This window comes from Talpa occidentalis, unplaced genomic scaffold (genome assembly GCF_014898055.3).
Source record: "Talpa occidentalis isolate TD23 unplaced genomic scaffold, MPIMG_talOcc4v2.1, whole genome shotgun sequence".
In the NCBI taxonomy this organism is placed as follows: Eukaryota; Metazoa; Chordata; class Mammalia; order Eulipotyphla; family Talpidae; genus Talpa; species Talpa occidentalis.
This window is the reverse complement of record NW_026555331.1, coordinates 88,246,794-88,262,468: the sequence shown is the minus strand read 5'-3', so window position 1 is coordinate 88,262,468 and position 15,675 is coordinate 88,246,794. Positions and strand designations below refer to the sequence as shown.

The 15,675-nt window shown below is 42.2% G+C and overlaps 1 pseudogene; it reads right to left on the bottom strand.

Annotated features, from left to right (window-relative positions):
- Positions 1 to 5,389: 5,389 nt before the first annotated feature.
- Positions 5,390 to 15,189, bottom strand: LOC119250094 (CCR4-NOT transcription complex subunit 7-like; annotated as a pseudogene).
- Between the last annotated feature and the right edge of the window lie 486 nt (positions 15,190 to 15,675).

Sequence of the window (15,675 nt, the reverse complement as noted above, 5' to 3'; positions counted from 1 at the left end):
AAATATAAACATTTCCATCAGCACAACGTTCCTTCCTTCTATAGTAACACCCACTTCCCTTCTGCCTCCACCCCCTCTTTAACTCCTGGCCACCACTAACTTAGTCTCCCTTTCTGTTATATTGCATTTCAAGATGATATAAGTGGAATCATTTGGGTTTCTTGTTGCTTTAGACCATAGTAGATGTGAGTCAAAGCCCATTTGCTCTTTTAGTGAACTATAAATATGAATGTAGGGGGTAGACAGAAGCTGAAAAATTATGAGGCTGTAAGAGTGGGCAAAGGCCAGATCACATGTGTCATATGCTATAATTAGACTGGTATTCTATAGGCCATTAAAACTGTTAAAGGATTTCAGTTAGGAAAGTAATGGCTTCAGGTATGTGATTTAAAGAGCCCGCTCTGGCAGCCGTGTACTGGATTAGTCTAAGTGGAAGCAGGAGAAACAATCAGAGCATAATGTCAGTAGTTCATGGAAAAGATTACAAAAAGCTGAACTAAGCCATGGCAGGAAGAGGAAGGGGAACATAATAAGATATTAAAGAAAAAGCATGTAAGTAGAGGGCTGAAGGCCAGGACTCTAGCTTAGATGGTTCAGTAGGAGGGCCATTTATCAGGACAGTGAAGGGGAAGATTGGAGTTAAGAGGTTAATTCAGTTTACAAATACTCATTTCAAGGACTTGAGGGACATCTGTGGGCAATGGCCAGGAGGATATGTGAAGTGTGAGGTCTAAAGAGAGGTTTAGGGACTCCCTGGAGGCACAAGGGTTAAGACACAACCTATGAAGCTGTCCGCAGCCACTGCAGCATGAGTTCGATTCCCGGCCAGGGAGCTACCCACATGGCGCAGCAGACCTCTCCTGATTCGCCCGCTGCTCCCCTCAGCAGTGTATTTCAGTCAATCCATCTGTTCTGCTCCCCACGCTGTCTCTGGTGAATCCTCTCACCTCCCACACACACACACACACACACACACACACACACACACACACACCTCTGGCCTGTACCACAGTTCTTTTATGCATAAATAAATAACTCTTTTTAAAAAAAGGGGGAGAGGTTTAGACTGAAGACTATAATTTTTCAGTCTTCCAGCAACACATAAAAGAATGCAATCCATAGGGACAGAGGGTCCTGCAGAGACCATGGGCACAGAGAAGACACCGAGCCAGCAAATCACTCCCATCTCTTTCCTTATCTGTAAATTGGGTATGATGAAAATCATCAAACCTATACCATATTTTGTGGGGAGGGAGTGTGCAAGGCAAAAGTTAAAACATTATAGAATTTTATATATTCACGACACAACTACTGTAATTATGATAATCTTAAAACAGATTATCATAAATACCAGCAAAATTTTAGCCCTCTATATTTTCCTTTTAGTACTAAACACTTTTTTAAACTTTTCCAAACATGTAAGTCCCACTCCTATTTTTGAAGAAACTCAGAAGTTCTTCAAAATTGCAAGGCAGGCTTGCAATTATAGTAGATATTCTGAGTTGTTGTTCAGAGATAAACAGCAGCTTCAACAACAAGAATCTCATAATTAGGGGCAAACCCTCAACCACAGCACCAGAAAAAGTAGGATGGGACCAAGAAAAGCACCAAAGGGTCAGATTCCCATTGAAAAATGTAAGTTTTCTTACTTTGGTACTTTCATCATGTATTTTCCATTCAAGTATTGTTCTGAATATTTTTTGCCAATGCAGTGTTGACATGAATGGAGAAAAGAGACCCACTTGAAAATCAAAACAATCTAGTTATATTCGGCAATTTCCTCCTCCCCATTCCCACCACCAAATCCAGACTCACCACAGGGTGGATTTATTTCCTTCACTTTCTTTAAATCTCTCTCTCTTTTTTATTTAAAGATTTATTTATTTATTTATTTATTTATACAAGAACTGGGGTACAGGCCAGAGGCGCGGGAGAGTGAAAGAATTCACCCGAGACAGAGCAGGGAACAGAACAGGCAAAAGGACCAAAATACACTGCTGAGGGGAACAGCAGGCGAGACAGGGTCTGCTGCGCCTTGTGGGTATCTCCCTGGCCAGCAGGAATTGAACCCGCACTGCAGAGGCTGCAGACAGCTTCACAGTGCTGTGCTCAACCTGCTGCGCCACTGGGGAGGCCCTCTTTAAATCTCTTTTTTAAAAAATTGTGTTCAATGGATACTAAGAAAGCACAGAGAAAAGGACATGAAATTGGCTAATGAAGAAAATACAGATTTATTTGACAAAAGAGAATTTATGCTGAAACAAAATATTATCTATGTATCTTGGAAATGAAATCACAGATTTCCAAATATTCAAGAGAATTCAAATATGCTATCAAATTTATACATGTGTTTATCAGACTGTTTTCCTCTTGTGATACTGAGGGAAATAGGAATCATTCATTCAAATTCTTCTTGACATTGATTAATTCATGCTTTCATTCCTCTAAGCAGCATCTACCTAGTGAGGACTATGTGCAAATCACTGTGTTAGACTCTGGATGAGATTTGGGCCTTAAGGAAATAGCTTGAAAAATTCCCAATTTGGTAGATATTAGTGATTCAATAGAGTCTTAGCTGATGTTATAAAAATCTTATAAAGAATTCCATAGTATCTAAGGGGTTATAGGAAACCATAGGCATATATACTTTGGAATCTCTATATTTACTATTTCCTTTTTGGATACAGCTATCTATCATTGCCTAATTTCAAAAAGCTTGTGAACTAGTGGTGAAGGGTCCTCAGATATGAATAAAGGGTACCTGCACAACTACAATAAAGATTCCTAAATCACCAGATGACATGCCAAGACTACCTCTGCCCAGGGGAAAACCAATTATTGCTACATCCATGCCAGTCTGAAACTCTGCTGAATGCAACATGCAGCAAATCAAAGCTTTAAGAAAGAAGGGCTGGTTTGTGGTTTTATTACGGCTGAAATTCAGAAAGCTATGAAGTGCCCCTTAGAAGGCCCCATCCACACCTAGCCTATGTCTCTGCTCTTTATCTGGGCCTCATCTGCATTGAGAAGCACCACCTTCACTTATCTGCAGCCGCAGTGGTACTGAGAAAAATTCCCTACATGGAGGAAGAACAGGGGGCTGCTCCATCAGGAGGTACAATAGAGCTGAGGTGCAGTGGCGTGAAAATCATGAGGGCTCATGTTGGAATTTAAAGTGGACAAAACAGGGCCTCCCTGGTGGCTCAAAGGGTTAATATGCAGCACTATGAAGCAATCCACAGTCACTGCAGCACGAGTTCCATCCCCAGCCAGGGAGCTGACCCACATGGCGCAGTAGTCCTCTCCTATCTCAACCACTGCTCCCCTCAGCACTGTAGTTCAGTAGATCTGCCTGTTCTGCTCCCCACTCTGTCTCTGGTGAATTCTCTCACCCCCATACCTCTGACCTGTACCCCAGTTCTTGTATGCATAAATAAATAAATCTTAAAAAAAAATAAAGTGGACAAAACAGATCTTTTACAGGTCAGGGGAAAGTAGTGTTGGGGGAAGAAAAATGTGGAGAAGGGAAGAAACATAGTTTCTCTCTTTTACTGACAGGCACGTGTCTTGTCATTTTTTTCTTGTAATGTGAAAACATTTCTATAGGTTTTATTTACAAAAATGTTGAAAACAAAAAATGCCCTTTTTTTCCAATATTATTCAATAATAATGTTTCGTTTAAAAGGGACCATTCACTTATAGCACTATAATATCATTAACAAAGAATGTACTAGAGAAACAGCCAGTGGGGCTAATATTTGGAGATTTGCTAATGTTACTGGTTGAGGTGGCGATAACACACATCATAACTTGAGCTCCATCATTTCAAGGTAAAGCTAGTGATTACCAGACATATTCCTACCCATTCTGTGATTTGGTCACATATTCTTCGTGGCTAAATATTTCACAGTCTTTTTTATAAATATACATAAAATAGATTGCAAAGATATACACCAAAAAATTAACAAGCATTACACTCCTTAGGTAATTTTATTCTCTCTCTCTCTCTGTCTCACTCTCTCTCCCCATCCATCCATCCATCCATCCATTCATCCAGTTTATATAGATGATGGATGTTGATATAGATTGCATTTTGTTATTTTGCACAAAAATATCTCCATTGTTTCCTTTTTTTTTTCTAAAGATTTATTTATTTATTTATACAAGCACTGGGTACAGTCAGAAGTGCGGGAGGGTGAGAGAATTCACCAGAGCCAGAGCAGGGAACAGAACAGGCAGAAGGACCGGAGCACACTGCTGAGGGGAGCAGCGGGCGGCAGGAGAGGTCTGCGCGCCATGTGGGACCCTCCTGTAGTGGCTGGGGAGCAGTTGAGGATCCAACCGGCACCGCAGAGGCTGCCAGCAGCTTCGCAACCCAGCGCTCAACTGCTGTGCCACCGGGGAGGCCTCTCCATTGTTTTCTTTGCAACAACTATGGAAACACAAATTTTTTATCTTTTACATTGGTAAAAAATATACCTAAAAATGTGTTATATTTGGACTTGATGAAATTGATTTGTGGACTCAACAATATAGGTCAAAAGTTAAAAAAAATTAAAATAAGGGTAAACAGTGATAGGATTAGAAAGAATCAGATCAAGGGAAAAGTGCTATCATACAATAACTGCAGCTTTTCAACATCTTGAATACTTCTTTTCTGGGAGATACTAACCATCCAATCACAAGGAGTTTTTCCAGAAGGATATAAAGCTGGTTTAAAAAATTGTTCTGTCACAGAGCAGTCTACACATGCCAATTAGAAACTGAAAATACTAGATGGGAGATTAAACACTATGTACAGAACAGCAGTTACTAAGCTCCTCAGTGGTGCTTTTTTTTTGTTGTCTTGTTGAATCAACTGTCTGTGCAATGTATGTGCTTTCTTTCATGCTTCAAAGACAAGTAAACACTGTATTAAGTTGGCAGAAGGTCATTTTTCCAGTTAAGAAGAAAAATCAAAATTTCTAACAAAACGGTTTGATTCAAAATCAAGTGCAAACTTGACAATCCACAATCTCAAATAAACTAAAACTGTGGTAGAATGGAAGGGAGACGTGAGATAAGGAAGTAAATTAGTCAGTGCTAGTTAATTTAAGAAAAGGAGAAAAGCAAAGGTAAGTACATTTTATTAAAAATATTCAGTATGATGTACATTTTCCCACTCTTGGTCACATATGCCTGCTAACAAGTATATTAAAGCTCAATTTAACTTGAATGCTTTTCTCTTTGTTAAGAGCCGAGATGGGAATGATTATACTAAGTATTAAAAGGAAAAAATAAAATGGTCTAAAAAAGAAAGTATTGTCTATGTTCAAGGAACTCAACCACAGATAAAACCTACATACCAGCATGTGTGTGTCTCACATAAAATAAATGTCAAAGGACTATTTCAGGCCATGAATGTTGTTGGCTTCCTCTTCACATGCTCCCCTGTGCTGTTCTGTATGTGGGAGCCAGAATCAAGGCCATACAAATGACCGCAATATTTGGCATCATCAATATGATCTTCACAAAACATTTCTCTCAGCTTAAAAAGAGGCCAGTCCTGAGAGCCTTTCTGTGAATCAGAGCCTGCCTGATGTAATGGTCCTATCCGTTCAGTTCCAACTGCTCAGCAATTTTCTGTGAACCACTTTTGAGATTTTTGCAGCTCTCTGTCAGGTATTCCACATCACAACTGATAGGAAAAAACAATTGAAGGACCTCAAAGAAGTCAAATTCTTCTTCCAGCAAGTTAGAGTTGGTCAGGGTTTTGGTGAAACAAAGTCATAACTTTTGATCCCTTCGCAAAGGACCACTTGCTTCTACTGATGTCAGAAGATGTTCTGCAACAGACTGGATCTTAAGTCCTTCCTCTTCATGTTTTTCATCTGGATACCAGATGTTGTTAGTAGTTCTATGGAGTCATGGGTGTACCTGTCTTCTGTCAAATTAAATTGAAAATTAAAGTGCCAGGTTCAAGGCTCAGAGGGTGTTCTCCTCGCTTATTCATAAACATCAGTCATAGCTGAATTACCTCTGACAGGTCCACATTACATGCAATTGTTGGTAATGGTAGTCAGTATTGCTCCTGAGTTCACCAACGGGTCTGGCAGCCACTCCTAGAAACCCAGTGTCCATAGCAGCATAAATATTTTCGGAAAACTGAATTTTCTCATCTCTTCATCCAGGTGGCAAGTCCAAACCTCACAAATTCTTTGGCTATGATGTACAGTTGCTGCTAACACAGTGAGTGCACAAGGGCCTCTAGATGCTAAGCATCATAAAACACTTTATCCTTTATTTATAGGCTCGTGCTTCATAAAACACTTTATCCTTTATTTGTAGACTCATGTCACTGAGCTTGTGTTCCTCCACCTTGCCTGAAAGACAGCACCTGGAGGAGAGCAAGTGGTGGTGGCCAGCATTAGCAGTGCGTCCTTCATAGACACCTCTCCTCTGCAAAGCGGGGAGAGGAAAAGGGAGGCAGAGCTTCACCTTGGGTCCTGACCAGAGTCTTTTTTTTTTTTTTAAAGATTTATTGATTTATTTATACAAGCACTGGGTACAGTCAGAAGCGCGGGAGGGTGAGAGAATTTACCAGAGCCAGAGCGGAGAGCAGAACAGGCAGACAGACGAAGTACACTGCTGAGGGGAGCAGCCGTAGGCAGGAGAGGTCTGGACGCCATGTGGGACTCTCACCCGGCTGCCGGGGATCGAACCAGCACTGCAGAGGTTGCGGACAACTTCGCAACCCAGCGCTCAACCACTGCGCCACCGGGGAGGCCCCTGACCAGAGACTTAACTGCTTCTAACTCCAAACTAGGTTTTATAAATTGGCTGTTTCTTCATCTCTCCAAAATGAGTGAGAAGGAATGCCAGCCAGTTTAACTAATCATACATTTGACAAATGCACACCTACTACAAACAAGCCGTGGAGCTCATATTCTAGTTTGGCATGTGCGTGGGGCAAATGACATTGCAAATTGTCAAAAACCAGCATCCTCGTAGCACTGACCGTCTTGTACTCTTGACCCAAATAGTCAACGTGTTACACGTGTGCGTGTCCTGGTCTCCTAGCCACTTGCTCTACCTACAGGACCATCGGCATCGCTAGTCTCTCAGTCTCGACTCCCTGTACACTGGGTCTCAGTCACACTGTTCCAGCCCTGCTTATTCAAGCTCATGTCTCACCTTCTGCCCCATTCACTCTTATGCATTGTAACAAAAGCACAATGAACAGTTTTCAGCATTTAACCAAGACCTGAGGTGTAAGTTTCCACTCCTTGCTTTCAGGGACTTCTTCAAACAACCACTCCACCTGCTTTGCCCTTGTTTTGCTATAAGCCTTTGACTTTTGTACATGCCCCTCATCTCTGCACCTGCAGTCATGACTGGCCAAGTGCTGACCTGCAGCACATTCATCACTGAAGTCCACTGCAAGTGCTTATACGCATGTCTGTCCTTCCATGCACAGAGGGCTGTGCTACAAGCCCCAATAGGGGGGATGCCACCCACCAGGCCCCAAGATGTCACTCACATCGATTGAAACTATCCTTGTGGGCAATCGACCTCTTTAAAATCCAGAACAGTCAGCTCTCTAACACTTGATTCTAGATAAGCAAAGGAAATTGGAGGGGTAGAAGTAAAAGCATCTCCAGCCCCTGCTCTTGACTGGAATAAGTTGGGATTGCACCTGAGCTGGGACCTTTGTGAAGCACTTTCCTGTCACACTTTTAATTTGTTATTATCATTGATGACATTTTCTGGATATCACAAATCACTATGACAATCAGAATCATTACTATGTGCAGATACAATAATTTGTGAGTAGCTGGTGTTGGTTGATGACCGACTTCATGTAGAGATGATAATACCTGAAATCAAAGGTTTCTGTCTATCATCCTTCCCCTCACTTCTCATACTCCTTTTCTTCTCTTCTTCATTCAATAATTTAGATCTTTTACTAGTCTGCAGGATAGTTTGGTGTGAAAACACTGTCTTACAGGGCTATAAATTAAATCACAAGCATGGCCTCTGGGAGCTTTTGTGTCAGAGAGAATCAGACCTTCAAGCCAGTTTGGTGTTCAGGAGAGATGAGACAGATTCGTGAAATAGGATAAGGAGTTATGTAAATGCAACATAATGAACAAATGCAAATTCAAATCATATGGCAGAGCTACAAATTCTAGAGAGGCCTGGAATAGAGATACAAGGTAGAGATGACAGTCAAAGGTAGTTTGCAGAGAACAAAATCCTCCCCAACATAGTGGTTATGGTGCCTGCTGGCAGTTTGCACCATTACATATGCCAGATAGAGGGAAAAAGGGCCAGGGATGCCAGGGGAAAAGCCCCGTTTCTGTGGCAAGCTGTCAGATAGTCATTAGCATTTCCCTGACCACAGAGGAGCTCAGATTTGAAGGTTTCGCCTGATCAAACACACTTTCTGTGAGTATTAAGCCAGACCATGAATAAAAAACCAGTACGTCTTCCACTGCAGTGGCATTTGGAACATGTTACTCTTCTGTTAGTGGGATTATATCTCCATCAGGCCTATTATCTTTCTTTCATTTCAACTATTAAAGTGGAAGGAAATGACTTACTTTATGGTGGAACGTTTATCTGATGCACATTCTTCCAAATCAGTTAACAAAGGTGTGGGTAGTTCTGATGTAATAGACAGTGTCTATATTGATCTAATACATTTATTTTAACAGTGTGATACAGAGAAAGGGGAGAGGTTATAGGTTCTCTGCCCCACCTGCGGAAGGGTGGAGCTGGGCAGAGATGAGAAGCTGAAGAGGAAGTGCAAGAGGATGTTAAAGAAGGCTGGGAGTGGGGAACTGAAGAAGAATGAAGACTGGAGGAGACATGTGGGCAGGGAGACATGTGAAGAAGTTGTGCTTTCTTGTACCAGGGACTTGCTAAACATGGAAGGAGGCACTTGAAAAAGACATGGGTGAGAGACCCATGGGAAAGCTGACAATACAATCCATTACCTTGACTTGTGTTTTGATTTTGCTCTTTACCTTCCAGATTTTGCTGGCTCCTTCAGCCCCTTTCCTATGGGTCCCCACAAGAAGATGCCTTAGACTTGTGGCAAGGTTTCAGGACCTCAGTGGTCCTGCTTTGGGCCAACCCTGTTTGGCTGTGCATTTACCCACAAGGGGGTGGGAAATTTGGGTGTTTAATTGGAAAACTATTTTAACTATATTCTCTTCTCTCTATAGCACACCAATTTTATTAAAGTTCTTTTCCATTGAAGGTCTTATGCACTAAAGTATGTTTTGTCTTTATGTGGTAGATGGCAGGGCCCATTTAGAGCCGGTGTGGGGGTCCCGGGTGCTCCTTGGCCTGCCTGCTAATATTATGAATAATAACTAATAAGATTTTGAAACAGGTAATATAAATGGAGTTGATCATTTTTCCTTCTGATACATTTTTCCCACATATATATATATCTTTTATTTTTATTTTATATGCATTTGTATATATTGTCTATATAAATACATATTTATATATATTTATATATGATATAAAATCCATTAAAATACATTTGTAGATATTTTATGGACATTTATAGATATTAAATGTATTTGCTATTCATTAAAAAATATAGGGCCTCCCTGGTGACGCATGGGGTTAAGCACCACACTGTGAAGCAATCCACAGCCTCTGCAGCTTAAGTTCTTTTTATTTATTTATTTGTTAAAAAGATTTATTTACTTATTTATACAAACACTGGGCATAGTCAGAAGCGTGGGAGGGTGAGAGAATTCACCAGAGACAGAGTGGGGATCAGAATAGGCAGACTGACAAAATACACTGCTGAGGGGAGCAGCGGGCAGCAGGAGAGGTCTGTCACGCCATGTGGGACCCTCACTCGGTGGCCAGGGATCGAACTGGTGCTGCAGAGGCTGCGGGCAGCTTCGCAGCCCAGTGCTCAACCACTGCGCCACCGGGGAAACCCAGTAGCACAAGTTCTAGCCCCAGCTGGCCAGGAAGAAACCCACATGGTGCAGCAGACCTCTCCTGTCTCGCCCGCTGCTCCCCTCAGCAGTGTATTTCAGTCAGTCTGCCTATTCTGTTCCCTGCTGTCTCTGGTGGATCCTCTCACACCCCACGTCTCTGGCCTGTACCCCAGTTCTTGTATGCATAAATAAATAAATCTTAAAAAAAAAAAAAAAACAGAAATACCAGGCTTTCAATTTGTTCAAATCTCAGAAGACATATTCTTTTGATTACATATTAGTGTTAACAAATATATACTCAAATTTTCTAAAGAAGTTCAACTGGAAACGCGTTCTATGTTCTGGCTTGTTGCATTATCAAAAATAAACGCCAAGTTTACATAAGGTAGATTGAATTTAAGAAACAGCATGATTCAGAGGGCAGAACAACCCAGTAGCATCTGTCTCAGGAGTACATAATTACTTCTCAGTAAATACCACAGGCGTATACCACTGTATACCATTAGGGTTGATCTGTACAACAAAGAGTTTAGGGAACCCTCGGACAGAATGCCATTGTTGGATGTGTTCGTTTCTTATCTAGCTAATTACTGCATTTCTGAGAAGTTACACCCAAACTTCAAAAGCTGCAAGGGAATAGAACCAGTGTTTACTGGGATGGGTATACCCTCGGGCTAGAGTCAGAGGGTCACAAAAGCAGTAGTTCTTTCCGGGAGAGAGAAGTTCCTGAAAAACACCCAAGGAAGTACTCTTAATTGGAAGAACTTACAACCTGACACATAAAAAAATAAGAAAACTTGACAGACAGACTGAGATTGTATGTAAATTTAATAAAGCCCCCGTATTTTTAGGTTTACTAGAATATTAAAGCAATGGCAAACTCAAAATTGAAATATTATTCATAATATTTTACATGAATAATATTGGTAATAGTTAATTTTCACTTACCTTTCTTGTTCACTGGAAATTTAGCTAGTTACCCCTTTTTCCGTTTGAGTAAGAAGTGACTAATTCATCTTCTCAAGATAATAGCTTGAGAAGAAGTATCTTTTCATCGGGGTGGATCGTTGCCCAAGTATCTCTTGCTTGATTTGTTAGAAATGCACTTTGCTTCAAATAACAAGCAAACAAAAAATGCCCTAGGGGTCAAGGCTTTCATCAGGAATCTTGATCCTTCCACCTCTTGGCTCCTTCTGTCCTTAGTGATGTAGTTTTCTTCCACCAAGTTGGAAGGTAATTGCTGCATCTGAAAATATCAAGACCATTTGCAAGGTTGGAAGAAAGCAAGCAAAGGCTAATAGCAATATTCTTTTCTTTACCAGGCATCTTTGTCTTTTATCGATGAAGGAAAACCTGAAGGCTTCTCTCCTATGTCTGAGAGTCATATCACACCCTTTGCTGAAAGGGAGCATAGGAAGCTAATTTTTTTACTGATATTTTAGCTCTAAACAAATGAGCATTTTGTGAATTTGGAAAAAGGGGAAAATGGAATCTAGCAGGTAAGTGACTTTATTTGCAATAAGTAGCTTTCTAAATCTGTAACTCTGGAGCCGTTGTTGTTACCTACTTTCATTTTCTCAGTTCTTACTTCTTCCTACTGATACACAGATGTTGGTTGTTAGGCCCTACATTACTTTCAGTTATCTTCTTTAATCTTTCAGAAGCATGGCTATAGGGGTGCTACAGTCATCCAAGTGTTACAGGATAGGTAGAGGAGGATCCCAAAGCCCCTAAACCTGCACGCTCTAAATAGGTTCTGCTATCTGCCACGTAAAGACAAAACATACTCCAGTGATTAAGGCCTTCATTGGAAAGGAAATTTATTATGATTTGTGTGCAATACAGAAAGAAGAAGAATGGGGAAGAATATATTTTCCAAATCAAGCACCCAGTATTACCCATCCCCTTGTAGGTAAATGTCTAGCCAAACAAGGTTGGCCCCAAACAGGGCCTCTGAGTCCCAAAAGCCTGCCACAAGTCTAAAGCACTTTCTGGTGGGGACCCATAGAAAAGGGGCAATAGGGGCCAGGCAAATCTGGAAGGAAAAGAACAAAGTCAAAATCATGATAAAGGGTGCCACTGTCAGCCTCCCCACAGGTCTCTGTTTCAAGGAGGCCAGGATGAAAAGGCAATCGCAGCTTCTTCACAAGTCTCTCAGCAACATGTGCCTCCTCCAGATCTCCTTCCTCTCCATCCTGCTGACTTCCTTCCCCAGTCTCCTCTCCAGCTTCTCCTCCCTGCTCAACTCTACCCTCCTTTGGGTGGGGCAGGGAATCTGGAACCTCCCCTTTTCCTGAGGACCATGCTATTACACAAGGACAGGGCCCAACAGAGGACAGGTCACTGTCTGTGGCGTTTTCACCCACAAGCACAACTGCAAGATCACTCAGGCTCAGGGAATAACAACAATGGGGTTTACTCAACAAGCAGAGGAAACAGAGTGTCTAAGATTGATGGAGTTTTGTGGAGTGCTGGCTCCTTGGGTTCACTCTGGGAAAGGTGCCACCGGAGCTCCCGTTTCTGCGGCACACTGTGAGTTCCCCAGGCGAGTTTCTCCACCAGACAGAGATGTTAGTTATATTTAAAGGGTAGGTTTATTAGGGAAGGGATAAAATAGTTAAAGACACTTGCATAGACACAAGCAGGCAGGAAGAGGTGCCCAGAAGGGACAGGTTTGCTAAGAGAGGCCTGCATGTTTGCAGGAAGGAGGCTGCTGCCCTGCAGAGGGAGAGAGTTGGTGAAAAGAGGCACCTGCATAGTCACAGGTGGGCAGTGGGAGTGCTGCCCCGAGCCTGTGCAGAAACTGCACTGATATAGTCCTCTTCTGTTTGGGAGGGGTCATGCCTCTATGGAGTGGCCTGCTTGTTGCTGATGTTGGGTAACAGGCAAAACCAGGAAGGGACCCGAGATTCCAGGGTGGGTCCAATCTCCATATCTTTACCCTCAGGCCTGTAGAGCTCCACTCCCTAGAGCAGTCTGATCCTGCTTGGGTCTCCTGCCTTGTGATAAGGCACTGGCGCCTAAGGGTCCCAATCTCTACAGCCGGGTAAATGGTCAAGTTATTCCCCTCGACCCCCACCTCCTAGTGTGAGTCAAGTTTTAGTCTTGCGAGGCCCCCTTTCCAGTTTTTCTATTCTTGTCCTCCATCAAGAGCACAGGTTTCGCCATCTCACCGTAGAAGGTGTCCACAGTGTCCAGAAGTCCCAAACAAAAGGTTGTTCATCCAAGATGGTGCTCTTCAGAGGTCGGTTGCTGGATGCTTTTCTTTCCATCTTCCAAGACCAGATACAGAGGGGGAGAAGTCTGGGCCTCTGGGCCTCTTAGTATCTGGCAGTCCGGGTGTCTGGGAGTTGAGGAGTCTGGGCCTCCTAAGCTAGCCCTTGCCCTGCCTTTTATCCTCTTTCAGGTCCTTACCCTAGTTGATACCTGTCTGATTGAACCATTATCAATTCTTTTTTTTTTTAAAGATTTATTTATTTTTATACAAGAACTGGGGTATAAGCCAGAGGTGCAAGGGGTGAGAGGACACACCAGAGACAGAGCGGGGAACAGAACAGGCAGATTGACTGAAATACACTGCGGAGGGGAGCAGTGGGCGAAACAGGAGAGGTCTGCCGCGCCATGTGGGACCCTCGCCAGCCAGCCAGGATCGAACCGGTGCAGCAGAGGCTGAGGACAGCTTTGCAGCACAGTGCTCAACTGCCTGCACCACTAGGGGAGGCCCCCAAAGATTTGGTTTTAATGCCGGGGCATAGTTTTTGTTGCCATATAAAGATGAGAGAATATTCTTTGTTTTTGCAGAAAAATGTCTTGCTCCAAGTGCATGATTGTACATTACACACAGCTACTCCTTTCTGTATTGTATATAAACAGCAAAGCTGGAAATTTTACCCAGCACAGCAGGGGTAGCATCAGTACAAACTGATCCATGCACATGAAATATTCACTTAGACTTCAAAAACAAATCTTGGATGAGACTGAACATATTGCTTCCTTTCATCGTGAACTAGAACAATACACAGAAGAGGAATTCATCTACACTCTCCCCCTTCCGTACTGGAAAACACTAAATGCTGGCCATAGCCATTGTCAGCATGTGGCTTTCAAACTAATACCTACCTTAAAGGGGGTTGGTTTTGCATTCTTCTTAACTTGCTTCCAGATATCCTGGATTTTTACTTGTATTTTAAAACAGATTTCATCATTAGACAAAGGAACATGCTGAAGCATCTTTGATACATCTCCTTTCTATACACTCCAGAAAGAAATATTTCCAATGTATAGTAATTTACCCATTACAAGACCTCCTTTCCTGGTCTACAAATTTATCATTTGTTAATAAGATTTGTATCTGGAACTTCTCAATCACACAAACTTAAGGTTTTTCTATGATTAAATCACTCCCTAGTGCATGAATGATAAGAAGTATCTTCTCCCATTTTAGAAATTAATCTTCCAACAAACTCAGTGTTTATATAACCAGGTGCATAGCAGAAAAAGTAGACATCAGATAGACATCTATTATAAGATGAAAGAAAAAAAGATTAAAAGAATTAACACAGGTGATTTTTGCTGTGGAAAAAACTACAACCAACACAGTAACAGTTAATGGCTAACTACTCAAGCGCACTGCTGGCATGTTACATGTGCATCAAGAATTATCCCACAGGGCCTCCCTGGTGGCGCAAGGGGTTAAGCACAGCACTATGAAGCAATCTGCAGCCTCTGCAGCACAAGTTCGATCCCCAGCCAGCCAGAGAGAAACCCACATGGCACAGCAGACCTCTCCTGTCTCGACCGCTGCTCCCCTCAACAGTGTATTTCAGTCAGTCTGCCTGTTCTGCTCCCCACTCTGTCTCTGGTGAATCCTCTCACCCCCCGCATCTCAGCTCTGTATCCCAGCTCTTGAATGCATAAATAAATAATCTAAAAAAAAAAAAAAAGCATTATCCCACAATGTGGCAAGACAGATAAACCCAGAACAGAACAGCTCTATATAAGTCAGTCCACTTGCCAGTATACACATCATTACTGGCATTTGCTTTATTTTCACGGTGAAAAAATTTAGAATCCGCAATAGCCAACTCATTCTAACCAGTTGAACATATGCCTTTTTCTCTCTATCAGGTCTGATCAGGGCATTGACCTTGGCCACGTCAGTATCGTAGAGCTTCTGGTGTTTGCTGGCCTTGCCATGTGCAATGAACACAAGTAGGCTGTTGTCATCTATCATCATCATGGCTGATTCGGTGGTCAGGGAAACTTGATATTGGCACAGTGGTCAAGATTGTTTCTCTTGGGGGCATTCTTCTAAGGATATTTGAGTTCACTGAAAGGTGGGTGACATGTAGATCTCTCTCTCTCTTTTTGTGTGTGGCTCTAGGGGCCTTTCAGCACTGCTTTCTTGGCTTTCAAACCTTTTGCTTTGGCTTCAGCTTTGGAGGGTCTTTCTTCTTTACATTCAGCATCATCTCCATGAAAAAGTTGGCATTTTCTTTTTTGTGTTTTAATTAGTAGCAGAAAGTTGTGCTTGGCACAGTTTTATACACTGGTGAATTGGGCACTGGCAAGATGTAGCTCCAACGAATCCTACTGTGGAATCTAATTATGTGGCCTTGATGGTAAAATAAGACAGATCTTCCTCTTCCAGAGAGGCAAGAGCTCTCTGGAAATAACCTCCAGTGTAGAGAACTGAAACAACATAAATTCTATGTACATTGTCTCA